This window comes from Pan paniscus, chromosome 12, assembly GCF_029289425.2.
Source record: "Pan paniscus chromosome 12, NHGRI_mPanPan1-v2.0_pri, whole genome shotgun sequence".
In the NCBI taxonomy this organism is placed as follows: domain Eukaryota; kingdom Metazoa; phylum Chordata; class Mammalia; order Primates; family Hominidae; genus Pan; species Pan paniscus.
Genome location: NC_073261.2, coordinates 73,431,733 through 73,445,550, shown reverse-complemented (window position 1 = coordinate 73,445,550; position 13,818 = coordinate 73,431,733). Strand labels below are relative to the sequence as shown.

General features: G+C 36.8%; 1 long non-coding RNA gene across 1 annotated transcript in view; it reads right to left on the bottom strand.

Moving 5' to 3' along the window:
* The window catches only part of LOC134728671 (uncharacterized), a 206,935-nt gene extending 193,549 nt beyond the window's left edge, over positions 1-13,386 (bottom strand). The window contains exon 1 of the long non-coding RNA XR_010109325.1: positions 13,290-13,386. This is a non-coding gene — a long non-coding RNA (uncharacterized LOC134728671). The remainder of the gene's footprint in view (positions 1-13,289) is intronic.
* Positions 13,387-13,818: the final 432 nt, after the last annotated feature.

The window sequence follows — 13,818 nt, the reverse complement described above, 5'->3', positions numbered from 1 at the left end:
ATAGTGTTATTAAAAGTTATACTGGAACTATCACAATCCAATTCTGTTTCAAACAGCAAAATTACTTTTATTCATAATTATTCAGTAAAGAACTATAAATGTACAGATCACTTACTTAGCAGACTGTGCACTTGGCTGTTGTGACAGAAGAGTCAGTGCAAACTTTCTCAAAATCAAATTAAGATATGGTTTGCTTGTTAGATCAAAAACTCAGAGGATAGTTCTTTGTCTCCCTTAGGACCATGGCATAAAATGTACAAACCTATAGTAGCATTTTAAATAGCACAACTCTACTGGGATATTTCCAAATATGCACATTTTGGGCATCGAGATGTTATCCAAATATATGATGCTATATTTAACTTTTCATGTGAATATTTTAATAGCAAGATAGGTAATGACACGCCTAGTTCTTTAGAGTAAGGTCTTGTGCTTCAGTTTTGATTAGGTCTAATCTTACAACTCATCTATTCATATTTACATATAAATTATATACATTTACTACTTAATATTCCATTACAAAAAAGTAAAAAGGGCAAAGAAATATAGAAATTTTAAAGAATGAGATAAATATGTATTTGAGTTTTGTATATTAATAGCACATGGTTTCTTGTCCTTACAGTTGGTGAGCACATTGTGATCATGCAGTGTGACAGCCTATACCATGCTTGATTATATTAACATCTCATTTATTCCTCCCTTGGCTTGAAAGGGCTCTTATACTAGGAGTAGAAGTACCATCTCTGCCATTTTCCTTCTGTTTAATTGTGTGATATTTTTCTTCCCTTCCATCTTCCCCAAGGGTTTCTTTGCACAGACTTATTTTGGGAAAGTTAGTTTAATCAAAACCTGATAGTATAATCCATACATCTATTTTACTAAGCTGATGTTAAGCCACAGCAGATTCTAAGGCACAGACAGTAAACAGGTACATGAAGGCACATCTGGATTGAGGTCAATGAACCTTTATTTTAATAAATTCTTGAGGTGTGTCTTGGTTTTCAGACCGCATTTTGAGTCTGATTGATTCAGACTCTGAAATCAATCAAGACTTTACACTAAATGTAATCCAGCATATAAACAGAACCAAAGACAAAAACCACATGATTATCTCAATAGATGCAGAAAAGGCCTTTGACAAAATTCAACAACCCTTCATGCTAAAAACTCTCAATAAATTAGGGATTGATGGGACGTATCTCAAAATAATAAGAGCTATCTATGACAAACCCACAGCCAATATCATACTGAATGGGCAAAAACTGGAAGCTTTCCCTTTGAAAACTGGCACAAGACAGGGATGCCCTCTCTCACCACTCCTATTCAACATAGTGTTGGTAGTTCTGGCCAGGGCAATTAGGCAGCAGAAGGAAATAAAGGGTATTCAATTAGGAAAAGAGGAAGTCAAATTGTCCCTGTTTGCAGATGACATGATTGTATATCTAGAAAACCCCATTGTCTCAGCCCAAAATCTCCTTAAGCTGATAAGCAACTTCAGCAAAGTCTCAGGATACAAAATCAATGTGCAAAAATCACAAGCATTCTTATACACCAATAACAGACAAACAGAGAGCCAAATCATGAGTGAATTCCCATTCACAATTGCATCAAAGAGAATAAAATACCTAGGAATCCAAATTACACGGGATGTGAAGGACCTCTTCAAGGAGAACTACAAACCACTGCTCAATGAAATAAAAGAGGATACAAAGAAATGGAAGAACATTCCATGCTCATGGGTAGGAGGAATCAATATCATGAAAATGGCCATACTGCCCAAGGTAATTTATAGATTCAATGCCATCCCCATCAAGCTACCAATGACTTTCTTCACAGAATTGGAAAAAACTACTTTAAAGTTCAAATGGAACCAAAAAAGAGCCTGCATCGCCAAGTCAATCCTAAGCCAAAAGAACAAAGCTGGAGGCATCACACTACCTGACTTCAAACTATACTACAAGGCTACAGTAACCAAAACAGCATGGTACTGGTATCAAAACAGAGATATAGATTAACAGAACAGAACAGAGCCCTCAGAAATAACGCTGCATATCTACAACTATCTGATCTTTGACAAACCTGAGAAAAACAAGAAATGGGGAAAGGATTCCCTAGTTAATAAATGGTGCTGGGAAAACTGGCTAGCCATATGTAGAAAGCTGAAACTGGATCCCTTCCTTACACCTTATACAAAAATCAATTCAAGATGGATTAAAGACTTAAACGTTAGACCTAAAACCATAAAAACCCTAGAAGAAAACCTAGGCATTACCATTCAGGACATAGGCATGGGCAAGGACTTCATGTCTAAAACACCAAAAGCAATGGCAACAAAGCCAAAATTGACAAATGGGATCTAATTAAACTAAAGAGCTTCTGCACAGCAAAAGAAACTACCATCAGAGTGAACAAGCAACCTACAAAATGGGAGAAAATTTTTGCAACCTACTCATCTGACAAAGGGCTAATATCCAGAATCTACAATGAATTCAAACAAATTTACAAGAAAAAAACAAACAATCCCATCAAAAAGTGGGCGAAGGACATGAACACACACTTCTCAAAAGAAGACATTTATGCAGCCAAAAAACACATGAAAAAATGCTCACCATCACTGGCCATCAGAGAAATGCAAATCAAAACCACAATGAGATACCATCTCATACCAGTTAGAATGGCGATCATTAAAAAGTCAGGAAACAACAGGTGCTGCAGAGGATGTGGAGAAATAGGAACACTTTTACACTGTTGGTGGTACTGGAAACTAGTTCAACCATTGTGGAAGTCAGTGTGGCGATTCCTCAGGGATCTAGAACTAGAAATACCATTTGCCCCAGCCATCCCATTACTGGGTATATACCCAAAGGACTATAAATCATGCTGCTATAAAGACACATGCACACGTATGTTTATTGCGGCACTATTCACAATAGCAAAGACTTGGAGCCAACCCAAATGTGCAACAATGATAGACTGGATTAAGAAAATGTGGCACATATACACCATGGAATACTATGCAGCCATAAAAAATGATGAGTTCATGTCCTTTGTAGGGACATGGATGAAATTGGAAATCATCATTCTCAGTAAAATATCACAAGGACAAAAAAGCAAACACCGTATGTTCTCATTCATAGGTGGGAATTGAACAATGAGAACACATGGACACAGGAATGGGAACATCACACTCTGGGGACTGTTGTGGGGTGGGGGGAGGGGGGACAGATAGCATTAGGAGATATACCTAATGCTAAATGACGAGTTAATGGGTGCAGTGCACCAGCATGGCACATGTATACATATGTAACTAACCTGCACATTGTGCACATGTACCCTAAAACTTAAAGTATAATAATAATAATAATAATAATAATAAAAGACTTTAGACTAACTTAAAAATCTCAATGTGAGTACTTAGGTATCTCAGCACCAGGAAACACTGCTTATAGTCCTCTGCTGATTTCACTTTTCAATAGCAAATAAGTGGACATCTTTTCCTTTCCACACAAAGGCAAAAATATATATCTCAGTCTAATAAGCAACTCTCCTTAAGTTTGCTCACCACCTTCACTCTATCCTCCTTTATGCTGACCATAGTCTGTCTAGCAGCTGCATAGTACCTATTACCTATGTGCTGTATTCTGTGTCACCTCCACTTGCTGAATTTCCACAATGCTAACACACTGTCTGAATCCCACCTATTGAAGTAAACAAAAAGACCTACTACAATTTGGGTTTCTGATGCATGTGAGACATGGTTTTAGGCAATTTATGTTAATTATCTCAATTTCTGGTTCTTGGAAATGGAAGACCCTACAGCTCCTGTTTTTGTCCTATAGAATGTCAGCTGCCATATAAAGAAGTTTAGGTTATATAGCCACAGATAAAGACCCCTGGAAAATAAGAGGAAGGAGACCACATGGAAAATAACTACATCCCCAGACACGATTGAGCCTATTTGGCAACCCAGAAAGAGAGAAGCCAAGTGCATTTTTGGTTATACGAGATGAGGCACCAGACATATGAGTGAGGCCATCTTGGATGCTGTGGTCCCCAGTGAAGTCATTTCATGTGACACCATGTGGAGGAAAGATGAGCAATTCCTATTAAGCCCCACCCAAATACCTGATCTTTAGAATCACAGGAATATAATAATTGTTTTAGGCCACCATATTTTGGGGTTCTTTTCTTTCTTTCATGACCCACTCCAATCCCATTTCCTTTATGTCTTTCCCAAATACTCTAACCTATTTTGAACTCCGCGTGGTTTTCATTGGTTACATAAATCCCCTACTTTATATGATTTAAAGTTTATGTGCATGTACAGACAGTCCCTGACTCACAGTGGTATGACTTGTGATTTTTCTGTAGCTACACGATGGTGCAAATGTGATGATATGTGACCACAAGTTTCAGATAGTAAGCATAAGTGATTCTTCTCCAAAGCCTCTCTGGGCTGCATTTTTTACTCCTGAAATTTCAACTTATGATGGGTTTATCAGGACACAACTCCATCATAAGTTGAAAAGCATCTAAACTATATATGTGTGTATACACACACATATATACATATATACATACATATATATATACACATATACACACATATAAACATACACATACTTATATACACGCATATATACATGCATATATGTATATAGACATGCATATACACACACATATACACATACATATATGTAAATATACACACATATGTATATACACCTACGTGTATATACACACATATGTATATACACCTACGTGTATATACACACATATGTATATACACCTACGTGTATATACACACATATGTATATACACCTACGTGTATATACACACATATGTATATACACCTACGTGTATATACACACATATGTATATACACCTACGTGTGTATATACACATATATACACATACATATATGCATATACGCATATATACACATACATATATGCATATACGCATATATACACATACATATATGCATATACGCATATATACACATACATATATGCATATACGCATATATACACATATATGCGTATACGCATATATACACATATATGCGTATACGCATATATACACATACATATATGCGTATATGCATATATACATATACATATATGCATATACGCATATATACACACATATAATATACACATATGTGTATATATACATATACATACATATATATTGCAAAGCATATCAACATATATACACACGTATATGATATACACGTATATATATATTATATATATATAAAATTTAGTATAACAATCAGCTGCGAGTAACAGAATAGTTAAAACGGACTAAACATGTAGAAATTTACCTTTCTCACCAGATATGTGAATCTAGGGAACTCCTGGTATTTGTTTAGCTTGTCAAGGCCATTTTTTGTCGTTGTTCTCTTAGTCTTTTTCTTGTGCTTACAAGGTGGCTACTATGGGTCCACTCACCACAACTTTATTCAATGAAGGAGAGAGGGCAGTATCAACCATATCTGTCCATTTTTAAAAATTAGAATATCAAAATCTGTCCCTTGCCCCACTTATTTTTTTTTTTTGTATTGGAAAATCCAGCCTACCCAAAAACTATTCTTTGAAGATAGTGTCTTTTTCCAATTTTGTGGTCTTGGCATCTTTGTCAAAGACCACTTGACAATATATATGAGCTAAAAAATGTGTTGATGCATTATTTCCCCTGCCTGTATAGTAGAGGCATAAAGAATAAGGAGACTGGAAATATACTAGGTATCTTATGAAACATCCTAGAGAGTCTGCCATGATCTCTGCCACAATACTGACTACAGTACGGAGCATATAAAAAGCAACCATATATATGCTTCTTCTGATCAATGAAAAAATAGCAAACTACTACTTTTGTCTCCACAGTAATACTATAAAGTGGTCTGAGTAAAGTCAGTGACAGTAAGTAAAGTCAATGAATGTACAGTTCCAGAAAATTTTCTACTTAACAAAAAATTAAAGACTAGTGAAGATGAAATGTATCATATATAGGTCCCTAGTAAGATCATATTAGAGTAAGATAATGGAGAGAATACTTTATCAAATCACAAAATCTAAACAAATAAAATGCACACAGACATAAAGGAATGAATATTTGAGGCCAGGGCCTATTTGAGGGTGGAGGATAAAAATCAAACAACTACCTACCAAGTACTATGCTTATTACTTGGGTAACAAAATAATCTGTACAACAAACCCCTGTGACATGTAATTTACCTATATATCAAACCTGCACAGGTACCCCTGAACCTAAAATAAAGGTTAAAAAAATACAAACATAAAAAAATAATAGTGCTTAAGACAGAATATTGTTACATGGGTGTTCATGGGCTATGGGAAGCCAGAAAAAAGTAAATCACCAGGAATAAATTTAATGTCTCAAAAACCCTGGAATAAGAAGGTACATCGGACAGAGGTGTTGAAAAGAAGAAAAACAACTAAAGGTCACAGCCAAAACAGTGAAATAGAGATCCCAGAACATTGTTATGAGAGCATATAACAGACAATGAACACACCTGCCACCTGTTGCCTAAATTAAACACACAGTCATGTTGACCATTCTTGAGAAAGGAATGTGTTTAACTTAGGAATGTGTTCAATTTAGAGCCATGTTCCTCTAAAATCAGGAAAAAGTCAATGATTTTTACTGTCACCACTTATATAAACCAGTACTGATGGCTCTTGCCAGAGCAATTGGTCAAGAAAAATAAATAAAAGGTACCAAATTGTAAAAGAGGAAACAAAGCTATCCCTGCTTGTGGATGACATGATCTTATAGGTAGGAAACACTAAAGAGTCCACAGAAAATTGTTAGAACTAATAAACAAACTCAGCAAATTTACAGGATACCAAATTATCACACACAAAATAGTTGTGTTTCTATACATGCTAACAATAAACAACCCCAAAAGGAAATTAAGAAAACAATTTCATTTATAACATCATCAAAAAATAAAATTCTTAAGCATAAACTTGATCAAAGAGGCAAAGACTTGTACAATGAAAACTACAGAATATTACTAAAAGAAATTAAAGATACAAATAAATCCAAAGACACCTGATTTTCATGGACTGAAAGACTTACTAAATGTACCCAAAGCAATCTACAGATTCAATGTAGTCTCTAACAAAGTCTCAATGACACTTAACTTATAACAATATTGCCTAATCAAAACAGTGTGGTGGTACTGGCATAAAGACAGACATATAGACCCATGGAATGCAGAGAGAGCCTGGAAATAAACCTTCACATATATGGTAAAATAATCTTTAACAAGCATGCCAACACCACACAACAGGGAATGCCTCTTCAAAAAATGGTATTGGGAAAACTAGATATTCATATGCAAAAGAATGAGGTTGGACCCTTATTTTATACCATATGCAAAAATTCAAAATGAATTAAAGAAAAATGTAAATGTAAAATTTTAAACTATAAAAATCTAGAAATAAACATAGAGAAGAAGGTTTGTGATTTTGGATTTGGCAATGATTTCTTGTACATAACACAAAAAGCATTGGCAACAAAAGCAAGGTTAGATTAGTGGAACTATGTAAAACTTAAAATCTTCTGTACATCCAAAGAAAAAATAAACAGTGAAATGCAACCAACAGAATTGGAGAAAATATTTGCAGATCAGATAGCTGATAAGGGATGTATTAGTCCATTTTCACAGTGCTGATACAAACATACCCGAGACTTGGTAATTTATACAGGAAAAAGAGTTTAAGGGACTTACAGCTCCATGTGGCTGGGGAAGCCTCACAAGCATGGTGGAAGGCAAGGAGGAGCAAGTCATGTCTTACATGAATGGCAGCAGTGAAAAAGAGAGCTTGTGCAGGGAAACTCCCATTTTAAAAACCATCAAATCTTCTGAGACTCACTTATTATCATGAGAACAGTGCAGGAAAGACCTGCCCCCACAATTAAATCACCTCCCATCAGGTTCCACCCATGACACATGGGAATTGTGGGAGTTACAATTAAAGATGTGATTGGGTGCAGATACAGCCAAACCATATCATTCTGCCCCTGACCCCTCCCAAATCTCACGTCCTCACATTTCAAAACCAATCATGCCTTCCCAAAAGTCCCCCAAAGTCTTAACTCATTTCACCATTAACTCAAAAGCCCACAGTCCCATGTGTCATTGGAGATAAGGCAAGTCCTTTCCACTTATGAGCCTGAAAAATAAAAAGCAATTTAATTACTTCCTAGATAAAATGGGGGTACAGGCAATAGGTAAATATAGTCATTTCAAATGGGAGTAATTGGCCAAAACAAAGGGGCCACAGGCACCATGCAAGTCCAAAACTGATCAGGGCAGTCAAATCTTAAAGTTCCAAAATGATCTCCTTTGACTTCATGTCACACTTCCAGGTCACACTGATGCAAGAGGTAGATCCCCATGGTCTTGGGCAGCTTCACCCCTGTAGCTCTGCAGGGTACAGCCTCCCTCCCAGCTGCTTTCATGGGCTGGCGTTGAGTGTCTCTGCCTTTTCTAGGCACACAGTGCAAGCTGTTGGTGGATATTCCATTCTAAGGTCTGGAGGCTGGTGGGCCTCTTCTCACAGCTCCACTAGGCAGTGCCCCAGTAGGGACTCTGTGTGTGGGCTCCAACCCCACTTTTCCCTTCCACGCCACCATAGCAGAGGTTCTCCATGAGACTTCCTCCCCTGCAGCAAACTTCTGCCTGGACATCCAGGCATTTCCATACATCCTCCGAAATTTAAGTAGAGGTTCCAAAACTTCAATTTTTGACCTTTGTGAACACACACGCTCAACACCATATGGAAGCTGCCATGGCTTGAGGCTTGAACCATCTGAAGCCATAGCCCAAGCTGTACCTTTGCCCCTCTTAGTCATGGCAGGAGCAGCTGGGAAACAGGGCACCAGGGCCCTAGACTGCATACAGCAAGGGGACCCTGGGCCTGGCCCACAAAACCATTTTTTTCTCCTACGTCAGCTTGCGATGAGAGGGGCTGCCATGTAGACCTCTGACATATCCTGGAGACATTTTCCCCATTGTCTTGGGGATTAACATTCAGCTCCTCATTGCTTATGCAAATTTCTGCAGCCAGCTTGAATTTCTCCTCAGAAAATGGGTTTTTCTTCTCTATTGCATTGTCATGATGGAAATTTTCAGAACTTTCATGCTCTGCTTCCCTTATAAAACTGAATGCCTTTAACAGCACTCAAGTCACCTCTTGAATGCTTTCCTGCTTAGAAATTTCTTCTGCCAGATACCCTAAATCATCTCTCTCAAGTCCAAAGTTCCACAAATCTCTAGGGCAGGGGAAAAATGCTGCCAGTCTCTTTGCTAAAACACAAGGGTCACCTCTGCTCCAGTTCCCAAATTCCTCATCTCCATATGAGACCACCTCAGCCTGGACTTTATTGTTCATATCATCAGCATTCTCGCTGAAGCCATTCAACAAGTCTCTAGGAAGTTGCACACATTCCCACATTTTCTTATCTTCTTCTGAGCCCTGAGAACTGTTCCAGCCTCTGCCTGTTGCCCAGTTCCAAAGTCGCTTCCACATCTTGGGGTATCTTTTCAGCAATACTCCACTCCTGGTACCAATTTACTGTATTAGTTTATTTTCATTCTGCTGATAAAGACATACCCGAGACTGGGTAATTTATACAGGAAAAAGTGTTTAATGGCCTTACAATTCCACATGGCTGGGGAAGCATCACAATCACGGCAGAAGGCAAGGAGGAGCAAATTGTGTCTTACATGGATGGCAGCTAGAAAAAAGAGAGCTTGTGCAGGGAAACTCCCATTTTTAAAACCATCAGCTCTCATGAGACTCATTCACTATTATGAGAACAGAGCAGGGAAGACCTACCCCCATAATTAAATTACCTCCCCCTGGGTGCCTCCCAGGACACGAGGGAATTGTAGGAGTTATAATTCAAGATGAGATTTGGGTGGGGACATAGCCAAACCATAACAAGGGGGCTACATTTAGAATACCTAAGAATTTCTACAAATCTACAACAACAGCAACAAAACAAACGACCTGATTTTTAAAAATAGAAAAAGGACTTCAATAGACATTTCTCCAAAAAGGGTACACAAATGGCCAAACAAGCAAATGAAAAGATGCTCAACATCATTAATCATTAGAGAAATGCAAATCAAAACCACAGTGAGATATCACTTCACACCATTAGGACGCTCACTATCATAAAGACAAATCAAAACAAACATCAGTAATGGAAACCCCAGAAAATAGCAAATGATGGTCAGAATGTGGAAAAATTAGAACATTTGTGCACTGTTGGTGAAAATGTAAAATAATTAAGCCATATAGAAAATACTATGAAGTTTTCCTTAAAAATTGTTAGAAATAGAATTAGCAAATGACTCATCAATCCCACTTCTTGTTATATATCCAAAAAAATAAAAGCAGGATCTCAAAGCGATACGTGCACATCCATGGTCATTTCAGCATTATTTACAATAGCCAAGAAGTGGAAGCAACCCAAACATTCATCAATGGATGAATAGATAAAGAAAGTGTGGTATATATCCCACTGAATATTATTCAGCCTTAAAAATGGGAAATTCTATTACATGCTACAACATGGATGAATCTAGAGGACATTATGCTAGGTGAAATAAGCCGTCAGAAAAAGACAAATACTGTTTGATTCTACTCATATGAACTATCTAAAGTAGTTAAAGTCATAGAAAATGAAAGAATGATAGTTGCTAGAGGCTGGAGGGAGGGGGAAATGGGGAAGTGTTCAATACATTTAGACTTTCAGTTTTGCAAGATAAAAAAGTCTAGACATGTGTTGTATGACACAGTGAATACAATTAACACCACTGAATTACACACTTAAAAATGGTCAAGGTAGTTAACTAAATTTAATGAGTTTTTACCACAATCGGAAATGATAAACAGCAACAAAATAGCCACCCATATTCTATCCTGCTATATCATCATGTAGCATGTATCATGATGAAAAGAAATAAGAAGAAATCAAGTTCTTTCTTTCTGTACTACCCCTATAGCAACTATCCATAAATAAGATATTACCTTTAAAATTAACTTTTCATAAATCTCACCTTCATTAACAATTCTATTTGCACTTTTTTCTCCGTATTATCTGCTCATATCATGATTTTGATTTCCATGTACCAATTAACAGTAGGAATTTCTCTTTCTCAAGCCAAAAATTTTCATTACAGTATAGATACAGATCATACATACATATACATACACACACACACACACACACACACACACACACACACATAGAGGTCTGATCTTTTTTTCTGAACTGGCTAGTCATGGTTATTTCTATAGTAAAATATTTAATAAGAAACAGTAATAAATACCATTAGATCATTGGTTGCTTTAAGGTAGAAAGTCTATGATTTCCCCTTTGATAATTAACTCTAAATATCCAATTGTGGGACTTTACACTGAAGTCAATTGAGGTTCACTAAAATTTTGTATTAATTAACTAACTTAATTATTCAGGCATTGCAGTAATTTCCTCTCTTAAATGATAACAGATTCCTAATATACTTGGTTGGTTTATCTGTCCCCTTGGTTACTTAGAGTTACAGTCATTATTTTACAAATTAAATTTTCATTCTCAATCTTTGCATTTATGAAAGCATCTTTTATTATGGAGGATGGCAAAGCATGTTATAAACTTTTTCTTATCTAGAAGCAAAGTGGAGATCACAGAGGTATTTTATCACAAATTATGAGATGGGAAATTAGCTAAAAAATGCCAAATATTGAGATGCTGGATTTTTTTTTACATCCCTTCTGCCATACTGAGTTGAATAGCTAGGAATCTTAACTCTTTTAGGGAGAGGAGTTGAATGTGAGATGCTTTAAAAAGACCAGTTCAGCGTAATCAATATAAAGTGATATGAGACAAAAAGAGATTTTAACAAAACAGCAGAGGAGACCAAGCTTAAAACACATATCTCAGAATTCCCCTCCCTGTATAGCTCTAGATTAGTTTTCGCCACAGGAGACATTTGCATGCAATTTAGAAGACAGAAGTGAAGAAATAGTCATACATTTTTATACTTTAAAGCTTGATACAGAGCATCAGGCACTGTAGCAGCTCAGCAATGAACTAGGGCAGTATTTCCTGAAGCTCCCACCTAAATCCTCCCCTTCAGTTTATTTTATTATTGGGTTAAGGATATGTGTAACTTACAGTGAAGGACATAACCTTTCCCTCCAGGTAACCAATCCTGCACCAAGGTTAGAGATGGTGAGAGACAGACATAGGTCCCAGTTGTCATGAGCTCTAGTTATTGACTTTCCACATCCTGGTTTTTAGAGTAGCACTCTGGACGACCAAAACAGCTTCAGAATCAACACAAGACAGAGGGTACACAGCCTGCTCTAATAGGTCAGTCCCACAATTGCATAAGGTTTAACTCTTAAAGTAAATCATTCAATACCGCTTGACGAACTGTAGGTATTCTCTGACTAAACCTTGACTAATTACAAGGGTCTGCAAGAAACTTTGTAGAGGTAATAAGTCGATTGTACCAACGGCCCTAATTATTCATGCTTTTTTTCCTGTAACTATACAGTCCCTCCATGCTCTGATTTTGGATTCAGTCATGTGACATACTTTAACCACTGAGATATTAGCAATATCCAACCTTGAAAAATATATGCTCATTTTTCCTTGTCATCTTCCACAGTTGAGACTGTTTGCTCTTAGATACCCCACTGAAGGGATTGGGCTGCTGAACGGATAGGAGGTATTAAAAACCACTCTAAGCCTAGTCTCCCTTAGCTGGATAATTATTCATGACATGATCAGGCCCCTGTGAGATGAGCCAAACCTAGCCAAGATTAGCAGAGCAACATGGCTCTATCTTCACGAGAAATGTTTAAAATGTTGATTATTTAAGGAGTTTGGAATGCTTTGTAACATAACAATAGTTAACTAATGCAGTAAGCATAGATCAACTTACTGCAAAGAAATATTTCCCATATCTAGGGGCTGGAGAACAGGGAGGAAACTAGCACTTATTGACTATTCACCATTCATGCCTTTCCACGTTTTAAATATATGCTATTATATTTAACACAACAATAGCAACATAAAGGAGACACTCTTTCCCCATTTCATAAATAAAGAGACAGGCAACAAGTTCTGCTGATTATCTAAATGCAATAAAATATAATGCCAAATAAAATAAAAAAACACAAGCGAGGAGACATTTAATCTTTAGAAGATGATATGAGGAATGTTGCAATTACCTGTCTGAATTTCATCATTGGTGGAATGTCCAAAGGTACAAAACAGCAGACAAAATAATGAGAACACACTCTCTGGGAAACACAGAGAAGTTAAAGGAAGAATGTTGTGTCTCAGCCTTGTTTTGGCCCTGCGCTCAGCCTCACTTTTAACTCATTTTACAACGAGTTTGATAAATTCAGGACCAGTACTTAAGCCAAGATCAATACTGTGACTTCCAACATTTCAAATTTATAGAGGAGAAACTAAGACTCATAGGGACTGAGTCATTTTTTGAAAGTTAATACAAAGCAACACTTTGTATTAACATAGGGTCATTTTTCCAAAGAGCTCCAAGCATTTGATGTTCTACAAATCTGATTCAGTATTCTTGAAATGCAGAACTGAGAGATGACACAGCTGAAATAGAAAACTGTGAAGTGGCTAAATCTTTGTCTTTAAGATAATCTTTAAATGATAAATGAAATCACCTGAATGAGGTGAAAGACTGAAAATATAATCAAGACAGTAGTATGGAGGGAAGGGAAGGGT